Source organism: Ornithodoros turicata, chromosome 3 (genome assembly GCF_037126465.1).
Source record: "Ornithodoros turicata isolate Travis chromosome 3, ASM3712646v1, whole genome shotgun sequence".
In the NCBI taxonomy this organism is placed as follows: Eukaryota; Metazoa; Arthropoda; class Arachnida; order Ixodida; family Argasidae; genus Ornithodoros; species Ornithodoros turicata.
In genome coordinates, this window is record NC_088203.1 from 43,247,026 (window position 1) to 43,271,627 (window position 24,602).

General features: G+C 48.8%; 2 long non-coding RNA genes across 2 annotated transcripts in view; both read right to left on the reverse strand.

Moving 5' to 3' along the window:
* LOC135386951 (uncharacterized) overlaps positions 1–24,602 on the reverse strand; it is a 91,242-nt gene that overhangs the window by 7,420 nt on the left and 59,220 nt on the right. The gene's annotated exons all lie outside the window — the stretch shown is intronic.
* LOC135386947 (uncharacterized) lies at positions 14,030–14,529 on the reverse strand. Its single transcript, XR_010420731.1, has 2 exons — positions 14,450–14,529; positions 14,030–14,341 (listed from the first exon to the last, which is right to left on the reverse strand). It is a non-coding gene; the product is annotated as an uncharacterized LOC135386947 (long non-coding RNA).

Below are 24,602 nucleotides of genomic sequence, written 5' to 3' on the forward strand. Positions count from 1 at the left end.
TGTGCAAACACGAATGTATAGGGACTTGCTGCGATTACGCGATTATATTCACGGCGATAGCTGCGAGGGAGACTTTCGCTCGATTCTCAAGACGATACCCTTACGTCTGTTCACCGTCAGTGGGAAGATTGCAAAGAAAATGAAGCGTTTCGTAGATTACAAGCTCGAGCTGCTGGAGAAGTATAGACGAGGAGAGACAGTCGACCCGTGTCTCATCAACGCGGGTTTCAACCGACCTATCGTCCGTCGCTACTGGCTTCTCCACACATCCCTCGACGTCACGGTGCAGACCGGCGACGACGGCGAGCGTCGGGTCAGCACGTTGGAAGATCGTCTCGCAAGGGTCTTGTGTATGTCGTGAATAAATAGACTATTTTTTACGAAACGAGTTCGCTCACGAGGAGACGTTTTATTGTTTTGTCATTCTCTTCGAGGTTACAGGAAAACATGGATACACAACTTTTCAAGCTGTAGCGTTTCGACATGCGCGTGGCTACGTAGATACAAAAAAGCCCGCAGTAAGGCGAATAAGGTGATTGAATACACTTGTCGTTATACTCGTCCACTACAGGTAAAGTCTTTCGAAGGTTTGCTTCGATGGGGGGAAGTCCGTAGCTGTCGAAAAACACGGCAGACCCGTCGTAGTTTTTCAGGTAGAGCACCCAGTGCTGCCCGCGCCTTCTTCGCTCTTCGGTATTGATGATTAAATAGCCGGGCTTGCGTAAAACGAAGGCTTCGTCGGAAGCGCAAATGCCTCTCAGCATGTAGGAAGCGAGGGGGTTCAGGGACACGAGTTCCAAGATGTCGCTCTCGTACATCTTTTCTTATGGGATGGTGACCGTACGGTCCTTGTCGACGTACATGAGCTTGGGACACTCGGAAATCAAGAGGACGGTGACCGCGTGTGGAAGGGCTTTAGCGAAGCGTAATTGCAGGCGAACGTTTCCTTTTCGCCACTCGTTCAAATGCGAAGGAGAAGAACACTTGTCCACGTCCAAGTTGAAGTAGAGAAGGAACCCGTTCGTTTTAAATCGCTCGTAGCTGTACTTGAAATGTTTCTCTCCCAGTTCTTGCAAGAAGTTAAAGTAGGGAATTTTGACGAGGTCGTTCTGAAAGTCGTACTCGGCTCGCACTTGCTGGCCGTCCACGGAGAGCATCGAATGAGACAGGTCGTAATGACGGAATTTGTAGGGGTTCGATTGGATGTCGCCGAGAAAGTCGGACGTGGCGAGCAGGGCGCATAATTTGGAAGGTACCCTTTCGGGGTAAACGTTTTCAAAGTGAGCGTCCAAGCTCCCGGCACTCAAGCTCCGCACCTTGGTTTCCAATCCGCGTAACACGTAGATAGCTGGCGTGGTCTGAAGCCGCCGCTCGTATTCCAAAAATAGGGAAGGTGCCAGCGTCACCTTTTTCAAGTGCAACGTCATTTCTTTAATGTCCACCTCGTAATTGTACGTTTTCTTGTCTTTGGGGACCGATACGAGTTTAAATTCGTCGTTGTTTAACAGGAAAACGACGCGAATTTCGACGGCAGGTACCATCAGGCGCGGCTGTTGAAACAGGTCGGTATTGATCTGTCCGACCAGGTTAAAGTATTTTCCACCCTTCGTCGCTTCGTAACGTTGTTTCGGACCGCGAGAAGAGACGTCGTAATCGTCCTTTAAATGTTCGTCGTCCTCGACGTAGAGTCCAGCCGCGTGCACTGTTTCTTGAGCCATGGGCGTGGAATGAAGCACCACGTCCAAAATACTCCTGTAGGCGTACAACTCGTTGGAACTGACGAGCTTGTTGTTCGCATAAACGGTGACCGTCTTAAACATGCCGCTCAACAGGTGGTTTATTGGGAAAACAACATCTTTCTCGTCCATTTCTTCCCCGTCGTCGCGAACAATGCGCACGGTCAAAGACACGAAACTGCCGTAGAGATCCAAGTGTGCCCTTTGCAAATTTTGAATACAAAACTCGATCACGGAATTATTTACCCCGTTGACCGGATAAAAAAGTTGGTACGAAGTATCTTCCACGCCGTATTGAATGGAAGGAGGTTCGAATATCATCACATCACTCGTTAGACAGATCGGCGTCTGTATTTTTCCTTTCGTTGACGTCATGACGGAGCGCGCGCAGCGGATGTGTGACCTTCACGGCGTACCAAAGATATCTGCAGGTGCGTCGTGTGTCGGCGCCTTTTGTTGTCGTTTGCGGCGTTTCTTCCCATTGTTGTTGTTTCCAGAGCCCTCCATGGAATCCAGCACGTCTCTCCCCGTTGCTATGGCCGTCTTTTTTACTGCGCGCGATATTCCTTCGCCATCGGCCAAATTCCGCGCAAAGCGCTTCAACGTTCTCTTGGCGATCGGTTTTATTTGCTGCCACATGGGAACGATAAACTTGGATATGTTGCTCAACACACCGCCCCCTCGTTGGAAAAGGGGTCCCGTGTACACGGGAATTATTTTGGGGGAATTACGGTACATATTTGAAATGCAACGTTAGATTGGTTCTGCCTTTGGACCGCAACGGCAAACGTCTTCCCGTTTCGTCCGCGAGAACGATCGTCACTGAGGGAATTTCGAATTGAGACAAGTTAAAATACTGGATGTTATCTAACGTGTAGGTGACGACGTGCTTGTCTTTCTCGTAATAAAAGGGTAGTATTTTTAATATCGTTTTTTTCCCGCTCCCCACATACGTGGGTTCCACGATATCCGTGTACACGATTATGTTGTGAAACGGGGGTTCCAGGAGTACCTCGACGGAGCTCGCGGCATCCTCATCCCCCGTGAACACGGTACGCGATTCGAAGCCCAAAAGCACGGCCAGGTACTCGGAAAGTCTTAGGGTGGAGGTGCCCTTGGAAAGCCGAATTTTACATTTCTGTTCGATTCCGTCGAAGCTGAAGCGTGCCCGTTCGCCTACGCGCTGGTTAATCGCATTTAGAAGTGCTTGCGGCGTCGCATAATAGCCGGGAGGCAGATGTACTTGCAAAGATCGAGGAATTTTCGTCTTGATCGTGAAAGAAAATTGGCGCGCTACGGGGAGAGAGACGCGTAGCATTTCTTCATGTCCCTCGACGGGTGTGAGATGTAGCAGCTTGACAAGGGGTTCCGGAACATGCAACCCTTTCGGCGTTTTCAGAGAGTAGACGTTATCCGCGAATTCTAGCGAGGCGTCCAGCTTGTGCATCTGGAAATACTTGTTGAGTGTGTTCCGTAGGGACGTGGTTTCCGAATTCAGAGTGACGTCGCCGAAAGCGACGGGTGCGGCGTGCTCCAATAAGATGGAGGTGGCTTCGCGTTCGCTCAATTTGGGGGGTTTCACCGCACGACCTGCTTCGCGGGACGCTAGCGAGGCGTCGAGCGCCTGTGCGAGCCGAGGGTCCAATTCCACGGCTTTCACGTCCACGGGTAAGACGAAGTCGTATCGCGATTTATTGTACGCGAAAGAAACGTCGAATTCCGAAAGGGCTTTTCCCAAATCCCTCTCGAGATCCGAGGTGACACGAAAAGTTCTGCCGGCTTCGACCGTGTCCTCGAAAGAAACCTCGATTTTCGCATCTTGCCTTTCGTACCCGATATTTAAAAAATCGTTACTTATGCTGAGATCCATCAGACCGACTTTATACCGATTCGAGAGCTGAAGCGGACTATCGAAAGCTACCGTGAAGGCGTTGAGTTTATTCGAGGGAAACTTATCCATGCTGGCGTTCGAGAGCAGGTGGACGTAGATGTCTGACATCATTTCCCAATCTTGACCACGTCGCTGCTCGGAACCCAACTGTCATGTTCTTTGTCGTAACCGAACCAGCGAACCAAGGAGAAGCTCTGACCGTTCAGTTGCTTCTTTCTCAGCACTTTCGTTACTGGCCAAGGCTGATTGGCGTCTCGGGTTACGACGAGTACCTCCTCCGGGTAGAAAGATCCGTCCACTTCCTTATCCCGGTAATCTTCCAGGTGTACGACGGGAGGAGAGGTGTCTCTCAGGCGGGAGACGGTGAAAATCTGAGGCGACCAACTCCCTTCCGAGCTCTTATGAAAACCTTTTCTGTGTAGGAGGACCCTCACTTTATCCCCCAGTTTCACGGAGGGTACGACGGGCTTCCTATTTATCTTATTGAACAGCTCCAATTCGTTTTCGGGCGTGACTTCGGACGGGCTGATGCCCAAAGTCCTGTGTTTGGTGGTGTTGTAGTCGCTCACGATCTTTGGAAGCGCGGAAACGAAGTGGTATTTTCCCGTTACTCTAAAATAACGGAATATTCTGTCGCGTAAAGTGCGCATGACGCGCTCTGCCTGCGATGCTTTGATTACTGGAGAGAAGGTAGAATACATGTGTACCTTCTTTCGTGAGAGATACTCCTTGACGGTCTTGTTGTAGAATTCCCCGCCTCTGTCGCAAAAGGTGCGTGTAGGTACGTTACCTCCCCGAAAAAGTCTTATCATGGCCGTTTTCATTTCGGCGGGGCGCTTCGTCTTTAGCGGGAGGGTGCGCAGAAAGCGGGAGAGGGAATCGATTGCCACGAGAATGTAGCGGTAGCCACCGTTGAATCTCTTGTATTTTGAAAAATCGGCGAGGTCCATTTGCCACACATCGTTGATCTTGAGCGCGATGATGCGTCTCCTATTAAACTTTCTTCTCACCGGATGGTGGAGCGTGTAGGCATCCAGCTTTCTGAGAATGGCGAGAGCCTTCTTTTTGCTCAAGTGATGCGCTTTTCTATAGCGTTCCACACCCCCCAAACCACCCTCTGGTTTCTCATATCCCTCCATAAGTCGTCCACGCAATGGAGGCCTGCTGCTGCTGCTGTTGAGGCTCGCGAGATTTGGGTAGAGAAATCAGACGCAATAGTTTCGAGACTTTGGGGAACCAGGAAGGTTTCTTTCCCGTCTTACGTTGCAACAAATAATTGACGAGTTCGTAAACGGAGGAGTGTCTGATGGGCTTGCCCGACACGGAGACACAACCCTCGCGATCCCAGGAAAGAACCTTCTTTAATTCCGAGACGACCCTTTCCGCTTCCTCTTCGTCCACCTCTGGAGAGAGGAGCGAATAGTCAAAGTCATTTGTAGCGTCGGACGCCTTGTTTTTATTGTCGTAGGGGTCAAATCCGTACCGCTTGAGTATGCGATACAGTGCTTGCAGTATGAGTTTCACTTTGACGTCGTCACTCTCCTTCGAGGAAAGAATGTTTCCGATGGAGGTGGTCATTTCAATTCTCTTGACCATTGACGAAAAGGTTCAACACGGCGGAAAGCAGGAGAGGAACCACCGACGAAAGAACGCCCTGTCCTCGCTGCTGAGACAGATAGCGCTTCAAACGTTGCGGATTCTTGTGAATCTTTTTGTAGGCGAGCCGTCGTAAAAAGCGTTTGTGCTTCTTCAAACGCGCGAACGTATCTGGAGCTAGAGCCACCTTTCCGTTCAATACATTGAGGCAAATTTCGGAGAGGTGTTTCATGTCGGACGAGGACGAACGTCTCAAGACGTCGCGGCGGCGTGGAGGGGGTAGAGTGGAGAGTACTTTGAGTAAAGTGAGGTGAGGGCGGAGATTCATTTCGGAGCGTAGATATATTGACGTTCTCCCGGAAAGATATGGCTACGCAACCTGTGATCCTCGTGCGTATAGTTGTGAAGATCCACGAGTAAATATGCGTGGGGCGACGACATCGCTTGTTTATATGCGTCCAGAAAATACTCCAATCTTTTTCTGCCAAATAGCTGTTGGCCGAAATGTTCCATCTGGTGCACGCTGCGCACGGTGCGCCACAGGACGACGTAACTGGCGTTGTAGGATATTGTTCTAAAATGGCTACTGTCGAAAAAGATGTTTTGAACGAGTAAGAAGATCGAGGCGTTGGCGTGGTGAGAACCCCGAATGAAAAGATCGGTCACCTCCTTCAAGGAACCGGCGTCGGTCATGTGATCGTCGACGACGATCAGCGTAGCGCGCGACGTGTCCCACTCTCGCGGTAGCTCCTTGGTAAATTTTACGGAGTCCCCGAATTCGTCCTGCATGCTCGGCGAAGCATATTTCTGCACGTAGAATATTTGTGACGGAGGCTTGTCTACCACGTCGTTCAGGTTCCTCAACACGTTAGCAACGAACGTAGATTTGCCGCACATGGAGGGGCCGCTTAAGATACAGCGAAAGGGATGACGGAAACGAAAAGGTTCGGGGGAAGACATGTTGCGTGCGTACACGTTGCACGAAGAGAAAGAAGAGACTGAGACTCGAAGAGAAATGCATCGCTTTTATTTACACATCCTCGTCGTCGTCCTCTACATCGGAACTGCGTTCCCAATACAGATTGTCCAGGCTAACGTTGGACTTCTTTTTCGCCAGTCTGTCCGCCGCTAAGATGCGGTCGAGCGTCTTCATCTTGTCCTGACACATTTCTTGACGCGCTTGCAACCATTCCAGACGGTGGACTTGAAAGGCTTCCTCCACGATGCCGCGTATAAATTCGCGAAGTTCTTCGTTTTTTGTCTTTTCCTTGCGACGACGAGAAACGCAGGAGAATAAACCACACATGGCGTTTTCCACGTATCGGTCAGAATGATGACGCGAGCGCGGTGCGCGCTGCCTTTATAAAGATAAACGCGCGCGCGCGCAAAGAACGGAGAATGAAAGCGAAACTGAAAAGCCACCCGTCGCCGCTAGGAGCGCGCGCAGCAGAGAGCCGAAACCGAAAACACCCGCGGCTGGCGCAGAGGGAGCTAGCAGCGCGCGTATGCGCGGATGGGTGGAGCAGAGGGCGCGCGCGCATCCATAGCTGCCGCTGCGCGTCGCCTCTCTCAGTTTCTCTCGGACCGTCGCGGAAGACGGACGTGCGCTCCGCGCGCTCGCTCACTTTGTGGCTGGATCTCGTAGAGAGCAGATGTGTGTTCTCCGCGGTCGCTCAGTTTCTGCCTGGAAGTTGCCGCGGGGGAAAAGGTGAGTGATTTGACGCGCTCCTTTTCTCGTATGTTTGCCGTGTTTAGCGGTGACCGCGCTCGTGTTAAGCCTTTTCTCGCATGTTTAGACTTGTTTTGCGGTGTCCAAGCCTGTTGACGCATGTTTAGCGATGTGTGGTTCCCGCCTTGTGTTAGCTGCGTAGTGTTGGGGTTAGGCCTAAGCGATCGCCCCCGTAAGCCTCTTTCCTCGTATGTTTGCCGTGTTTAGCGGTGACCGCGCTCGTGTTAAGCCTTTTCTCGCATGTTTAGCGATGTGTGGTTCCCGCCTTGTGTTAGCTGCGTACTGTTGAGGTTAGGCCTAAGCGATCGTCCCCGTAAGCCTTTTTCCCCGATGTGTACTGTTTTCTGTTTAGCAGTAGCGGTTAGACCTTTTCTCTCGAATGCCTAGACTTGTTTAGCAGTGCTGTCATTTTTACCTGCCGCTAGTATGTTGTTCTGTCTTTCTCGTCTAGAGCTATGATGGTAGCGCCATCTGGTGTGATGCCTTGCAACTAAGTGGCCACCTGTCGTCGATCTCTGCAACTGCTGGGTGCAAACTACCAACATGGCGGGCGCTGGTCACTCGGGTGTTGCGGAGCGGCTTCTTCGCCGCGGCATCGTTGATTTTCGAATAAATTGTTTCTCTCCACTCCATTTCTATCTCTTTATTTTATTTTCTGCCTATTATTTTTCTTTTTTATGGACTCTCATAGTGCACAACGCTCAGCTGGTCTGGACACGAGTTAGACTTTGCCCAATTAGTGTGGTGGCTCCCTGGAGGGTGCTGATTAATGTGGGGGGTCCCAATTAGCTCTAATTGCTAATTAAATCGTGTTCAGGCCAGTTGAGCGTTGTGCACTGTGAGAGTCCAGTACCTACTACTAGCGTGGGCAGCTTCAGCGTCGGCACGGGCCTTGGCGGCGATGACGCGCACGGATGATTCTCCCGAAAGAGCTGTCCTGTGCGAGCGGGAAGAATGTCGCGAGGACGTAGTTCGTTTCGAGGAAGCCGAGTGTTGATATGCGGTCTCGAGAAGGTCGAGCCGACGCACTTCTTCGGCAATTGCCGCGACAGCAACCGTGTTGCGTTGTTCGTCAATCCTTTTCTGGATGTCACGTTGCTGTAAGCTCTCCGCTGTGTTAATCCTAGTCATGAATGCGAAGAACCTTTCGGAGACAAGCTTGTATCGACCATACGCGATGCTCACGTTGTTGGTGATTGCGATGCGTGAAGTCGACAGTTTCGCCATCTCTACCTCGGTTGCTTCCCACGCCTTCTCCAACTTCATTCGAAACTCGTCCCTATCCATTTCGTAGTTCTGCTGTGCATTCAATGAAAGCGCTGTTCTTCGTTTAGGATTACCATCAAACTCACTCCATGTTGTCGGTTGAGTGACAAACCCCGGATGATGATCATCATTAGTGGGCAAATCAGTCCTCAGGTTAGCGTCGGAGTCCATCATGTGATGCAGTGAAGGAACGGCTAAGGATTGGTCACTTTCTTTCTGTGGTACTTGACGGCGCGTCCCTGAGGGTGTCCAAATGAGTCACAACACACGTACGTGCAGATGTCGTGTGGAACCGTCGATAAATCCGAAGTCCGTAAGCGGAGCAGATGATCGGTGGCTGTGTACGAAGCGGAGCGTGCGCACTTGGGCGATGGCCTCCTCGACGTAGCCGAAACATCTTCGCAGTTGCTGTTGAATATCGCTTTTTACTATGCTGACCTCATCACAATACTCCGTAGGTAGCGAATAAAGAAACTTGTCAGCCAGTTAAACCTCCTCCAATGGTTAGAAAGAGAGAGGTACAAAGCGATGCTTTATTTCACGGACTGGGATTACATAAGATGTGCACAGGTTGAAAACCGAAAGCAAAGTGAGAACGGAAGGCGAGAATATTGAGAGTTCAGAGACACAGAGCAAGTCTCCCCCGCGGGTTTCGTCTTTCAGTTCCCGTGTTTATAGGCAAAAGGTCACTCGTGCGTTGCACCCGAAGAGGCCACGAAGACCCCCGACATCGGGCCATTGCGATGTCTCGTCTACTAGAATAAAATGGAAATCGGAGGAAAACACTGTCCAGTATGGGCAGAACATACTAGCAGCAACAATAAATGCCTCGGCAGCTTCTTTGTTGTCGTCCCATTTCAGTAAAAACTTTTTGCCCTTCAACTTCTGGACGTTCTCCGGTTTATCTAACAATGACAGTCCCACATCAACGCCAATAATATTTTCGATGGGATACACGTCCATGAGGTTAACGTGAGGCCACTTCACCAACACAAACATCTTCGCGTCGAATATCGTTTGTGGCGGCCCGTGTGTGATGACGAAGACGTGCCTCTGCTGCCACGCGCTACGGCTCTGGCACGGCAGTTCTACCGGCACCGTCCTAGCGTGAGGCCACGACCATCTGCCCGCTGGGACATTCCATCATCGCCGGTCAGGACTCATGTAGAGGAACTCCACCGTCCTCTACATTTGGTGACCCGAACTATGAACACCATGTTCGGCGTAATTCGGCCCAATACCATCCGAAATTCCTGCAAGCCCACCTCTGAAGTCATCTCCGAAGGTGCGGTGCAACGTTCTACCGAGGAACCGCTAGGCGACGACGTCAATTCACCGCGGCTCCACTCATCGCAACGCCCGGCCGCGAAACACCGTGGTTGTACCCATCTACCCAGCTCACGTCGCAATGGTCCCACACTCCACGTCACGTCGCCACACGCTTCGTGATGGCACTCCTCGGGCTTCCACCAGCGGCACCTTCCCGAGCATCACGCTCCTGTACCAGTCGCGGTACGCCGCTGTCGACCGTCCCACCCGCATCTGCTACGCTTGCGGTCCAAGAACCCTGCCCGCCTCGCCTTCACACCAGGCTTCCATACAAAACACTGGCAGCTCGTCCAGATGCGGTCAAGAGGCTCCGGGACCAACATTCCACCGGGGACACGCACGGAGGCCACAGTGAGTTTTACTCCCGGTCTCCCCGTGCTTCACGATGGTCCTCCCCGCAGTCTCCTTGGCGACAACACTACGAGCCCAGAGCTCACGAACCGGTCGCGGTTCTGTCGCCCCTCTCTGAATTACTTCGACGTACCTGCCCTCACACCGCCCCTGGAACCCGCCCGGTCAGCGCTTGCCCGCACCAACCATTCTGCTGCTACTGCGATTTCTGAACAAGTCGTCCCTGTTCCACGTGGCTCCCGTCTTCCTCCTCTTCATGTATCGACGCGGACCCCAACCGCTAGCTCTACAGCGCTCCGCGTCTGAGGGGGGGAGTGATGTGGCGGCCCGTGTGTGATGACGAAGACGTGCCTCTGCTGCCACGCACTACGGCTCTGGCACGGCAGTTCTACCGGCACCCTCCTAGCGTGAGGCCACGACCATCTGCCCGCTGGGACATTCCATCATCGCCGGTCAGGACTCATGTACAGGAACCCCACCGTCCTCTACACGTTCACAAAATGGCTGTCAAGTCTTTGTCTGTGAGTCGATGGTCAGTCACACTGTTATATTAGCAGGCCCGTCACTGTTAATCAACGCATGTCAGGGAGATGGCTTTGGATTGGCTTGTGGATTTTCTAAGAAAGTAAAATCCAAAATTCGATGCCGACCAGTGAGGATTTTTTTCTGGGCGCATTTTTATTTGTTACTGTATTTGTTTACTACACTTCATGTGAGGATTACTTGCACTGGAAACAAATTTTTCTTTTTGCGTTTTCGTTCACATGAAGAAACAGACGCATTTCCGTAAACGGATGCTGGCACCGCTGTGTTCTCGGATTTTGTTTCTGTCGTTTCCCCCTCTCCGGAAGAGGCGCTGAAAGTTATGTGGTTTTGCATAAACATTTTCTCTTTTGTTTGAAAGCCTCGAACACTCGTTGTGCTTCTCTCTGTCCGTACGTTGTGGGATCGACCACAAGTGCCAGGGTCTTTGACAACGAGAGGCTTGATAGAGGATGATGTTAGACTGGAGAAGCCACAAGGTCTAACTGATAACCCTGTACCACCTGAATCAGCCAAGGGTCTTGGGTGAGGGATAGCCATTGAGGCAGGCATTCGACCTGAGGTATTCGACCTGCTGGATTGGACAGTGTGCGGGGAATAGACAATGGGTTTCTTACCTCCACTTCGGCGAGTGTAGACCATCCCTCTGTTGGCCAGGAACGGGGGAGAGCGTGCCGGAAAGGGATGCCGGAATGTGAATCTTGGGCGTTGTACCTGTGCGCCCTGTGCTGACGGCCGCTTGAGTCCAGTCTCCACTGCGGAGTCCAGAGATCGCAGAAGGGGTGCATTCTCTTGTATGGTCGTCAAAAAATGGCGCCCAAATAATCGCGCTGCATCTTCCGCTGCTGGTTCTGGCTGCGCCTGCGCCGTGGACCACATCGCGAAGGCCGCTATGGCACCCTCTTGGCGCTCTTTCAGAATGATGCCATTCGTTCATGCTACGATGGCAGTGGCTCTGGTCACTGCCTGACCACAGCAGTCTTCGAGGGTGTGTGTGTGGAGGGGGGGGTGCTCAACCGCTCCAGTGTGGAGAACCGCCAGAGCCTCCAGCAGCTCCATGTTGGAAACCTGGAGATACTGGTGTTTCTTATTTCTAGTTTGGTTCGTTGCGAAGGAGCGCCGCGCTCCATAGGCCAGAATCTCCCTGTCGAGGGTTGGAGCCCGGAGGACCGGGAGCTTCAATACTGGCATTCCCTTACGGCGACTGCACCTCTCTGTTTGACCCTCCAGACTCCAGGCCCTCGACAAGAACCTCGCCTACCTCGCTCTCTACCTCGCCTCTGGAGGACGCGAGGTAGAGGTGCCCTAGGGAGGTGACAGGAGGAAGGCCGCACCAGGCTGCTCCATGGCATCTTCAGCCGTGACATTGGGAGATGAGGTGGCGGCCGGTAGCTCATTGTGTTTCATCTGCCCTGTCAGTGCCGGGGCATTGTCGGAGCTCGTCTTCATGGTGAGGTCTATTGGGGTCCTCTCGGAGCCGATCCTTATGGCGGAGGCTGGTGCGGTTCTCAAGGTGGGGTCTGTCGAGGAAGATTCGGAGATGGACCCCAATGCGGTGTCTCGAGATTTCAAAATCGTGATCCTCTTCCGCAGTGACTGGCACCTCTTCCAGTCCGTCAAATAGTAGATTTTGCCGGTGTGCCACAGAATATTGGAGGAAGGCGACAATGCCAGTGAGCTGCTTCTCCATGGCTTCCATTCGTGCATCACGCGGAGGGGGTGCCATTTCTAAAGAAGCGTGAAAAATATTTGTTGCAGAGGGCACGCACCTCATCAGGGAGGTGCATAGGAATTCCCCTCAGGGGGCATCAGAAATTAGCAACCAAAAGTGGCTCGAAAAGCAGCCAAGGGGGACACTTAAAGATCGTGTCGCTCTCGGGGTCACGCATGCACGCACGCAGTCAGGAAGAGTTAGGGTGCAGTTCGCCTCGTAAAGAGGCACTCTCGAGTCCTGTGTGGATAAGTAGAGAGGAGGTATAGAGTCAGTGCTCTGAAGTAGAATTACGCCCAAAGCGGACTTTTATCGAACTAAATTTGCCATAGGAGAAAGGCACTTGGGCCGTAATCGAGCTTGCATGGCACACAGTTTGCGCTAGAGGAGAAGTCACATGTGTGCCCTAAACTGGCTAATACAGAGAAAAAATCACGCCCCAAGCGGGCTTCCACAAAGACCAGTGTGCTCTAAACGAGCCCTAAACGGGCTCGTATGGTCTACGGTGTGCCTACACTCTTAAAAAAGGGTGTACTTTAACTCCTTTTTCTTGCCACATTTATCACTCCCTTTTGGAGAGTGATCTCAGGAGAGTTTCTCAAAAAGGAGCCTCCTCACTCCCACGAGGGAGTAACATTACTCCCCTTACTTCCTACCGGAGAGTAATATTACTCTCCGGTAGGGAGTTAAAGCGTTAAGGGAGGAGTGAGAAGACTCCTTTTTGAAAGTAATTGTACTCTCCAAAAGGGAGTGATATATTTGGCAAGAAAAATGACTTAAAGTACACCCTTTTTTTAAGAGTGTAGGAAGGGTGCAAAAAACGCTGCAAAGTGTTACAAAACGGACAGCGGGGAGACAAACAGAAACAAGCGCCACTTGCAACTTTCTTTACTCTGTGTGTGAACCCATGAGTATACAGCAACACAACATACGTCTTCCTCTCCTCTGGATCAATAGGATAAATATTAGGAGCATCAACAGCGGTGTCAACTCCTAACACTTCTTCATGAAAGCATGACAAAGAAAGAAGCGTTGATACTAATCCCAGAAGCCACAAAATACGTCATAGAGAAATCAAGAGCTCTAAGGGCGAAGCACGGAGTGTGGGCAATGCCCGAGAAGTACACGGGACACCCTGTCAGCAAGGCTGACGTAGTTACTGCGCTGAAATACTATCTCCAAGACGAGATGGACTGTACTGTCCAAAGCCTTAACAAGAAGGATGTTATCCACGTAATGGAAGACGGCGAGAGAGTGGCTGTGACGAAAAGGTTTATGACACGCACAATACGTAAAACCTTTAACCTGTTTAAAAGCGCTCATCCGTGTATCAAGACGGGAATAACGAAGTTTTATACACTCCGGCCCAAGTGGGTGCACACAGTCCCACGTCAACAGCAGTGTGTGTGTGCTCGTTCTGTGCGAATTTGGACTTGGCCATCGCAGGTGTCAACAGTGCTTCATCCGCGCAGCTAAAGGGAGAGGACCTAAAAACGATGTCTTTGTGTGATGACCCAGAAGATGCCTGCTTTTCCCAAGACTGCACACGTTGCGCAGGGGTCAAAAACAAAAAGATTTCTCTGCAGAAATTGAAGTTACAGCGGGACGACGACGTTAATCTAGAAGTCTTGGAAAATGGAGACCTCATAACGCTCACCCTCATAACCTCATAACCTCAGATGCTAAAAGCACCACAATGTGTTAAGGAAGTCAGGAAATGCACCGCTGTTTACATCAAGCACGAACACATACGCAACGTCCAGAGGAACGCCATCTGGAACGAAAAACATCTTTTCGAAAGACGTCATGTCGTGTTGCACTTTGATATTGCCGACAACTGGTCAGTGAATCTATCAAGCGAGGTCCAGGGACGGTACTGGAAAACAGATCAAATTTCTTTATTCACTTGCGTGGCAACAACACCTGTGTCGACAACGAGCTTCGCAACGGTGAGCGACGACATGTCCCATGACACGGCGCATGCACTTCTAGCCCTGGACAGGATAGTTGAGGCCCTGGAAGAAATTCTACCTGTGTTCACGCATCTCATCTATATCTCAGACGGTGGAGCTGCGCACTTCAAGAATTGGTATCAGCTGTACGAGATGACGAAGAACAGGCTGCTAGTGAGATGGTTGTATTCTGCTAGTGGTCACGGCAAAAATGCTTGCGATGGTGTTGGCGGTTCTCTGAAACATATGACAAACTTACACAGCCTGCGGTGTACAGTTGCTGCAGCTATTCGAACACCTGCTGACTTCGTCCGTGTTCTCAAAGAGAAAGATCACTCAACGCACCTGCTGGAAATTCCGTCGAGCGACATCACGGTGTTCCGAGAAGCAAGAAAGGAGGAGTGGGGGACGGTCCGTCTCGCCGCAGGCATGCGTTCCTTCCACGTGTGGTATAAGAAATGAAATAGAGGGCCCGACAATGAAGACGTCCTGCTAGCAAGAAGCGTCATCGACATGTGACAGCCTTTGTGATTGGGCCTGGCTTCAGGATCCGAACATTCCGTAGTCCAGACCCGCTGGTTCGTGATCCATGCAGTTCATCTACTTCAATTTTGTGATCTTGTGTCCGTGAAATCATAGACCCACGAGCCTCGTGATGTCCAGTGCCACCTTGTACCTGTCATGTGAAATACACTTTGTACGCGGAACAGAGAGTAAAATACATGTAAAGAATAAATACTAAATGGCTGTCTGTCAACCTGTGTCCTCTTAACGTGATATCGCGTGACTGCGGAAATGGGAATACGCCCGACGGTACAAGAAACAATTTGGGATTTTTCGCTTGAATGTGGGAACGCAGGAAATTTATTTTTATTTATTTATTTATTTATATACCTTAAGTGCCATTGCTATGGCATTACATAAGGGGGAAACAATAGGAAAAGGATACATATAAAAAAACACGACAATCACAAGAAAGCTATTACCTACTCTAAGTACAATCTCTCACAGGCCCTAGTAAAAGTATCAATGTTATTATTCATGACAACCTCTTCAGGCAAAGAATTCCAATCACGGATGCCTGTCTGAAGAGGGGAATTATAGAAATAATCTGTCATGCCAAATGTCGTCTTAAGCTTGTGATGGTGGTCAAGACGGGCCGATAAGTGGTGGGCTGGTTCAATATACGAAGAGCCATTGAGGAAAAGCCGAAAAATGTTCACGAGCCTTTTAACCTTCCTTCTGTTAGCAAGAAGTGGGATGCAATTTGATTGTTTGAATTGAGTAATGCTGGTCCAGTCATATTTTTTAAAGATAAAACGGACTGCCTTATTTTGGACGGCCTCGATTTGTTCAATTACATACTTCTGGGAGGGATTCCAAACAATGGACGCATATTCCAATTTACTTCGGACCAAACTGTTGTAGGCCATTAATCTAACATCTGTAGATGCCAAGCGCAATACACGTCGTAGAAACCCCAGAGTATGAGTTGCTTTGTGAGAGATTTCATTAATGTGATGTGACCACAACAAGTTATGAGCCAGATGAAAGTAGTATGGGATCAGCTCAAGAAGCCGGCAAGTCACACAGTCGCCTGGACGCCATTAATTAGCAATTAGAGCTAATTGGGACCCCCCACATTAATCAGCACCCTCCAGAGAGTCATTACACTAATTGGGGATCATCTAAGACACGTCCAGACCACTGTGTGAGTTGCCGGCTACTTGAGCTGATAAAAAATAAAAAAATAGGTAGAAAAAATAAAATGAAAAGATAGAAATAGAGTGGAGAGAAGGAGTTTAGTTGAAGATCAACGACGTCATCTTGAAGAAAGCGTCCCGGAACGGCCGCTGACCGTCGCCGGGCGACGGAGCACAGAGGCAGGTTGCAAAGCATCGCAGCACCAGTTCCGCACATCTTGTGACGTCAGCTGTGACGTCATCATGGCATGTCTGGGCAAGTTAGGACAGCTCTGGACATGCAGGGAGAAAAACACTCGTAATACAGAGGCTGGGAAAGCAAGAGTATGCAAACCATCATTAGCTAACAAGAAAAAACAATTAGTTACACAACAAATGAGCCCACCAGAACAGGAGCGCAGAACGATGCGACTGCTCCATCCGAGAGGCAGGCAGAGAACTGACTCGTAACTCTTACTTTCTCAACTAATCTCACAACAAAATTATTAAGAATCGCGCCAGCGCTACTCCCATTCCCAAGGCAGAAGATGATAGAAAATGCCGGGGATGCCCGGACAACAGCAACCAGCACCCGACGTGCACGGGCACGAAAATCGCAAACAAAGCGGGAACAAAGTAGACGAAAGCATTAGTTACGCAACAAATCACCTCACCACAGCAGGAGCGCAGACCGATGCGACTGGTCTCCGTGACAACCAGCCAGAAACTGAGCGAGCGCGGGGAGCGCACGTCTGCTTTCTGCGACAGCCGGAGAGAAACTGACTGGGGCGCCGCTCCGCGGCCGCTACGCATACGCGCTCCTAGCGCCCTCTGGGGTAACCACCACCGACGAGAGGCTAAGAGTGAACAGCATTCCTGCGCCCTCTTCTCTCGTTGCTCATTGGTCGTGAGGCTAAGTGAGAAGAGCATTCCTGCGCCCCCTGCTGGCCGTTCTCATTGGTCGTGAGGCAATGAAGCCACAGTATGACGTCATCATGCACCTGCGTGGCTCAAGGACGCGTACGCTCTAGACAGGGGACCTATTATTTATTGAATCACTATCCCATGATTATTTCCTTTATTCTTCTATAACGATTGCATAGGAAACTATTGCAGAAGAGCACCATGCATGAAAGCTGATCGTAGGAATTCCAAAGTCTTACTAAATGAGACTTGCAAAAGAACAAAATATCCTAACACGTAACTCCATCAACGACAAATAAGAGGACTAGGCACTCAACAAATCAGCACAGAGTACGGGTAACCAGGAGCGCAGAACTCAGGGCAGCACTATCGTCAAGACAACAATGTTCCTTGTCAAAAGAGAAAAAAATACTAAGCGTCAACAAAGGAAACCATGCATATCGGGGCATGTCAGGACACGTCAGGACAAATCGTACGACTGCTGGGCAACAGAGGAAAACAAACACTTGAACAGAGTGAAAAAGGCACTCACCATCATTTTTCCTGTTCACAGCATTCCCTCATTGTAAATCCGCTCATCACAAAATCCACCTGCATCGTCGAACACCATTCACCAGTGACGAACCACACATCCGCACCCCATCAGAGGCAGACAGAACCCCACCGAAGCTACGCTCTTCCACTGACGGCCAACGCCAGGAGCAGAATTTGCGTGTCGAGACCCGTCAGTGTCCAAGAGAGAAGTGAATCCTTGCGCCCCCTGCTGGCCGTTCTCATTGGTCGTGACGTCATCCTATTGTCTCAGGGCTACCCTGTTTTTTTCCACTAATGCTCCTTTGGTCAATCTGCAGTGAAGCCACGGTATGACGTCATCATGCACCTGCGTGGCTCAAGGATGCGTGCACTCTAGACAGGGGACCTATTATTTATTGAATCACTATCCCAAGATTATTTCCTTTATTCTTCTATAACGATTGCATAGGAAACTATTGCAGAAGAGCACCATAGACAAGAGGAGATTGTAGCATTTCATTCCCAAAGTCTTACTGTACAGGAAAAAAATGGTTCAGCAAGACATAAAGTCACACACCTGTCCCCCTCGCGGTTACTCTCTGAACTAAATGAATCGCAAAATTATTAAGAATAGCTCTACTCCCATTCAAGGCAGCACTATCGTCAAGAATATGCCTTGTACCTGGTGAAGTCTTCGTTTTGGGCAGGCTATTTTATGAGAGCCGGTCCTGTTACGATGCATTTGATACGCTTTCCTGAAGCAGCGTGCTTTGTTCTTGTAGTGTGGTTTACGCCTTTATCAATAGAAATGAATAGAAGTGTTTGTTTGTTTGTTTGTTTGTTAGTATGTATCTGTCACGTTCGTAGCGCTGTTCAAGCGCTAGCCGCGTAGCGATAAGCGGTGATTCTCCGATTATTCCTGAGCGGTACGACTTAAGCCTTTTCCCTGTTCACTTAAGGAAATTTGTGTATCCCTGTCCTGTGACACAAATGCGTGTAATTTTTCGCGGTTCTTTTCTTCTGTCACTGCTTTTACTCAGAATGTAGGTGAGGAGGGGAAAAGTCAGCATCCAGGTAGAGCAGGAGAAAGCCGCTCGGCAGAGGAGAGTTCATGAGAATGGAATTTGTTTGTTTTTTGTTATATATATCGTTGAGTGTCAGTATTCACTAGAGGTGTGCGAATATTCGACATTTCGAATGTCGTTCGAATATTGTTGATATTCGAACCCTATTCGTATTCGAAAATTTGATAATCGAGAAATTCGAATATTCGAAAATTTCGAATAATGGAGCACAAGCGCCAGCATTCCCGCTAAAATGAACAGAATTCCAGGTATTGGGATTAATCTTGCGAAAATTCCACGTTTGGCACGTCCTTAGCGCGATTTCCAATTGGAATCGGACTTCATGTGCATCCAGCAAAACCGCAAGTTGGCTTCACAGCATGCTTCTGCGCATTGCGTGCAGCCAACTTAAAGGCACAACGTCTGGTAGGCTACCTAGCCGATTTGATTTTTTTATGTGTGCTTTCGTTATTTTTTAAAAGATAATACAGACTCGAAGAAGTGTTTGTTTGTTTGTTTGTTAGTATGTGTCTGTCACCTTCGTAGCGCTGTTCAGGCTTTATTTTCTTTGCAAAAATTCAGACTTTATGGTATTAAGCTGTTCGAGTAGAAGTGACTTTCCGTGCTCGCTTAAGATAGATTGTGTATCCCTGTTCTGTGATTTCTTCACGCAGGGCCAATGCAAATGAGTATTTAGCATTATGCAATAATTATCTGATAGCAGAAAAGGGTGTCTTTGTCACAGTTTATTAGCGGGTGCGTCGTTCTTTTATTTATTTTTTTCTCTTATAGCTATGCGAGCAAAAGTGCGTGTAATATTTCGCTGCTCTTTTCTTATTTTCTCTACTTTTTATGTAGAAGAAAGCCTCCTGCGTAAAAGCTGAATAGTGTTCTACCAGTGGAAGTGGGGTTGTTTGTTTGATTTTGTTGGGTGTTCGATATCTTGACGAAGTAAGCAGAGCTTAATTTTGCAGGTTTTTGAGCAGAAATGCTGGTATCTGAGCACGGAGTACAAATTTATATATTTCTCTGCTCCCTAAGAAAATTTGTACGTCGTTTTCCAAGCAGACCGCGTTTAGTTTACGCAAAATAGAAAAATGAAGTTGTGTATGCTCTATGATGATCCGCCGCAGGCTTAGGCCTTTTCCCCGATCACCAGTGTTTTCGCATTCGATGTCGCACGTCTAGACTTGTTCAGTAGTGTTGCAATTTTTACCCTTCGCTAATATCTTGTTGCTGCCGTCTTGTGTTAGACGTTGAGCTTCCTGGCGATGTGCGGTAACGCTACGATTATTCCTGAGCGCTCCGTGTGTTTAATGCGTTGTCCTCTGTGCGTGCATGCGTGTGCTTTTTCCCCTGATTTGTGACGTCATCGTGGCATGTCTGGACTTGTTTAGCAGTGCTGCAGTTCTTCCCGCCGCTAGTATGTTGTTGGTGTCATGTTGTGCTAGCCGCGTGGAGATGTCTGGTGACCTGAGGTCTTAAGCCTTTTCCCTGCTCACCTAAGGATATTTGTGTATCCCTGTCCTGTGCTTTCTTTACGCAAGGGTAATGCGACTGTGTATGTGGCATTATGCAAGAATTATCTGGTGGCAGAAATAGGTGTCTTTTTCTCAGTGTATTGGCGTGCGCTACGGTTTCTTGCAGTTACAGCTATTGGAGCACACATGCGTGTAATTTTTCGCGGTTCTTTTCTCCTTTCACTGCTTTTACTCAGAATGTAGATGAGGGGAAACAGTCAGCATCCAGGTAGAGCAGGAGAAAGCCGCTCGGCAGAGGAGAGAGTTCATGAGAATGGAATTTGTTTGTTTTTTGTTATATGTTGAGTGTCAGTATTCGCTTTCCTCGATATGTTGAGAAAGTCAGCCGTTATAAGTATTTGTGCAGAAATGCTGGTATCTGAGTGTGTGGAGTAGAAATTCCTATAGAGCACCTCTCCTTGTGCATTCCTGAGCTGCTGTGTGCGCGCGCGTGCTTCTTTTTCCTGGTTTGCGACGTCATGATGGCATGTTGGGGCTTGTTTAGCAGTGTTGCAATTTTACCCGCTGCTATTATCTTGTTGTTGGTATCTTGTGTTAGCCGCGTAGCGATGTCCAGTGACTCTGCTATTATTCCTGATGTCTTAAGCCTTTTCCCTGCTCACCTAAGGAAATTTGTGTATCCCTGTCCTGTGCTTTCTTTGCGACAATGCGTCTGTGTATGTGGCACTATCAGATACCAGACATGAGTGTCTTTTTCTTGGTTTATTGGCATATGCTTCAGGTTTTTTTAAGTCAAGCACAAGTGCGCGCAATTTTTCGCTGCTCTCTTCCTCAGATCACCGATTTTACGAAGAAGACAGTCGCATGGTACAGCTGAGAAGAGGGTTTCTCTGATTGTTTGTTTGATTTTGTTGGGTGTTCGATATGTTGAGGAAGTCAGCTGTTAAAGGTATCCGTGAAGAAATGCTTGCATCTGAGCGCAGGATAGCAATTCCTGAAGCACGGCACCCTCAGTGTAAATTAATTATTTTGGATATGAGTCTGCTTCCCTGCATGACAAGGCTGAAATGGGAAGAGAGAAAAAATTGGAGCGCTTCATTAGTAGCGATCCAAGTAATAGGGCAATTATAGTTTCCATAGAAAGTAGAATTTTAATGGGCTCCTAAAATTATAGTTTAGTTGTAGTTTTTCTAAACTGCAATGCAATAATCATTAATATAGTATAGGAATGCTATCGTGTTCCCGTAAAGGCGTTCTGTCTTGTGCTTTGGAATGCGCGAATAGAACTTTGCTCCCAGGCTTTCCCGCCTTTATGCTCGCAATGCGCGAATGGAACTTTGCCCACCCGGCTTCCGCGCCTTTTTTGCTCGCACGTGTAGCCTCAGACAACGAATGTATGAGCATAGAAAGGGTCATGTATTACATAAGCCTGGAGGTGATGTTGAGTGGTCTCACTTATTATTTTAAAAGAGCAGTGGCAGTTTACTGTAATTCTAATGACCATGATGAGCCTTTGGGGTGAAAACCGTTAATATGCGGGGTGCTTTTTTGTTGAATTTTAATGAGAGAATCAATGTCATTAAGAGTAGGACAAAGGAAATAATCTTGCGATTGAATAAATAATAGGAGTCTTTGTCGGTGTCTTCTTCAGACAGGATGTGAAGACGTCACGCAGTCTGTAGCAATGCATTGACCGTTACTGGAAAAAAGTGTGGCAATAGAAAAATAGTGTGTATTGTCCTGGGCAGATTTATGATGAGCACTGTTTTTGAATAAGAGGAGTGCGTGTGCTTAGAAATAGTTTGATGCTGGTTTCCTTCTTTGTTTCTTTTCGCTTTTTCCCCCCTTGTCTGACAAACATGTGCTGACATGCCTGGGCTTGTTCTGACATGCTTTCCTTCTACATGTAGTTTTTTTCTTTTTGTACAAGGCATATTCTTGACGATAGTGCTGCCTTGAATGGGAGTAGAGCTATTCTTAATAATTTTGCGATTCATTTAGTTCAGAGAGTAACCGCGAGGGGGACAGGTGTGTGACTTTATGTCTTGCTGAACCATTTTTTTTCCTGTACAGTAAGACTTTGGGAATGAAATGCTACAATCTCCTCTTGTCTATGGTGCTCTTCTGCAATAGTTTCCTATGCAATCGTTATAGAAGAATAAAGGAAATAATCTTGGGATAGTGATTCAATAAATAATAGGTCCCCTGTCTAGAGTGCACGCGTCCTTGAGCCACGCAGGTGCATGATGACGTCATACCATGGCTTCACTGCAGATTGACCAAAGGAGCATTAGTGGAAAAAAACAGGGTAGCCCTGAGACAATAGGATGACGTCATGACCAATGAGAACGGCCAGCAGGGGGCGCAAGGATTCACTTCTCTCTTGGACACTGACGGGTCTCGACACGCAAATTCTGCTCCTGGCGTTGGCCGTCAGTGGAAGAGCGTAGCTTCGGTGGGGTTCTGTCTGCCTCTGATGGGGTGCGGATGTGTGGTTCGTCACTGGTGAATGGTGTTCGACGATGCAGGTGGATTTTGTGACGAGCGGATTTACAATGAGGGAATGCTGTGAACAGGAAAAATGATGGTGAGTGCCTTTTTCACTCTGTTCAAGTGTTTGTTTTCCTCTGTTGCCCAGCAGTCGTACGATTTGTCCTGACGTGTCCTGACATGCCCCGATATGCATGCTTTCCTTTGTTGACGCTTAGTATTTTTTTCTCTTTTGACAAGGAACATTGTTGTCTTGACGATAGTGCTGCCCTGAGTTCTGCGCTCCTGGTTACCCGTACTCTGTGCTGATTTGTTCAGTGCCTAGTCCTCTTATTTGTCGTTGATGGAGTTACGTGTTAGGATATTTTGTTCTTTTGCAAGTCTCATTTAGTAAGACTTTGGAATTCCTACGATCAGCTTTCATGCATGGTGCTCTTCTGCAATAGTTTCCTATGCAATCGTTATAGAAGAATAAAGGAAATAATCATGGGATAGTGATTCAATAAATAATAGGTCCCCTGTCTAGAGCGTACGCGTCCTTGAGCCACGCAGGTGCATGATGACGTCATACTGTGGATTCATTGTAGATTGACCAAAGGAGCATTAGTGGAAAAAAAAACAGGGTAGCCCTGAGACAATATGATGACGTCACGACCAATGAGAACGGCCAGCAGGGGGCGCAGGAATGCTCTTCTCTCTTAGCCTCACGACCAATGAGAACGGCCAGCAGGGGGCGCAGGAATGCTCTTCTCACTTAGCCTCACGACCAATGAGCAACGAGAGAAGAGGGCGCAGGAATGCTGTTCACTCTTAGCCTCTCGTCGGTGGTGGTTACCCCAGAGGGCGCTAGGAGCGCGTATGCGTAGCGGCCGCGGAGCGGCGCCCCAGTCAGTTTCTCTCCGGCTGTCGCAGAAAGCAGACGTGCGCTCCCCGCGCTCACTCAGTTTCTGGCTGGTTGTCACGGAGAGCAGTCGCATTGGTCTGCGCTCCTGCTGTGGTGAGGTGATTTGTTGCGTAACTAATGCTTTCGTCAACTTTGTTCCCGCTTTGTTTGCGATTTTCGTGCCCGTGCACGTCGGGTGCTGGTTGCTGTTGTCCGGGCATCCCCGGCATTTTCTATCATCTTCTGCCTTGGGAACGGGAGTAGCGCTGGCGTGATTCTTAATAATTTTGTTGTGAGATTAGTTGAGAAAGTAACCGCTAGGGGATGCAGCCGCGGGGCTTTATACAGGAGAAAAACCATTACGAGTCAGTTCTCTGCCTGCCTCTCGGATGGAGCAGTCGCATCGTTCTGCGCTCCTGTTCTGGTGGGCTCATTTGTTGTGTAACTAATTGTTTTTTCTTGTTAGCTAATGATGGTTTGCATACTCTTGCTTTCCCAGCCTCTGTATTACGAGTGTTTTTCTCCCTGCATGTCCAGAGCTGTCCTAACTTGCCCAGACATGCCATGATGACGTCACAGCTGACGTCACAGGATGTGCGGAACTGGTGCTGCGATGCTTTGCAACCTGCCTCTGTGCTCCGTCGCCCGGCGACGGTCAGCGGCCGTTCCGGGACGCTTTCTTCAAGATGACGTCGTTGATCTTCAACTAAACTCCTTCTCTCCACTCTATTTCTATCTTTTCATTTTATTTTCTACCTATTTTTTTATTTTTTATCAGCTCAAGTAGCCGGCAACTCACACAGTGGTCTGGACGTGTCTTAGATGGTCCCCAATTAGTGTAATGACTCTCTGGAGGGTGCTGATTAATGTGGGGGGTCCCAATTAGCTCTAATTGCTAATTAATGGCGTCCAGGCGACTGTGTGGCTTGCCGGCTTCTTGAGCTGATCCCATACTACTGATGAACCCCCAGGTACTTATATATCATGACCTTCTCCAGATTACACTCACCAAATACGTAGGTATTACAGTATTGCGTCTTCGCCCTAGAGAAGGTCATAAATTTACTTTTTTCTACATTAACCTCCATCTGCCATACAGTACACCAACTTTTAATAAATAAAATGGCAACGTGGATATACAGACGTTAGCGCACGCCTGCGATGTATTAATCCAGCCGTACGCCTGTGAGATGTCACTGCGTACCATGTGTCGCCTTTTCGCTCCGTAATGGTTGTCAAATGTTTTTTAGTCCCTACAAAATTTATACCGGTGGAAAGACAATAGAATGATGAATACATGATATTTTTTTCGAGAAAATTAAAGGTGGGGTTTTCGAGAAATCGATCCGTGAAGTCGGCGTATTTTTCGATGGTAATCCCGGTTTGCTCTCTCATACCGCCTTAGCTTTATCATTCACGATCTTTAACAGCATACCGTTAGAAAGAGCACTTAATGTGCTA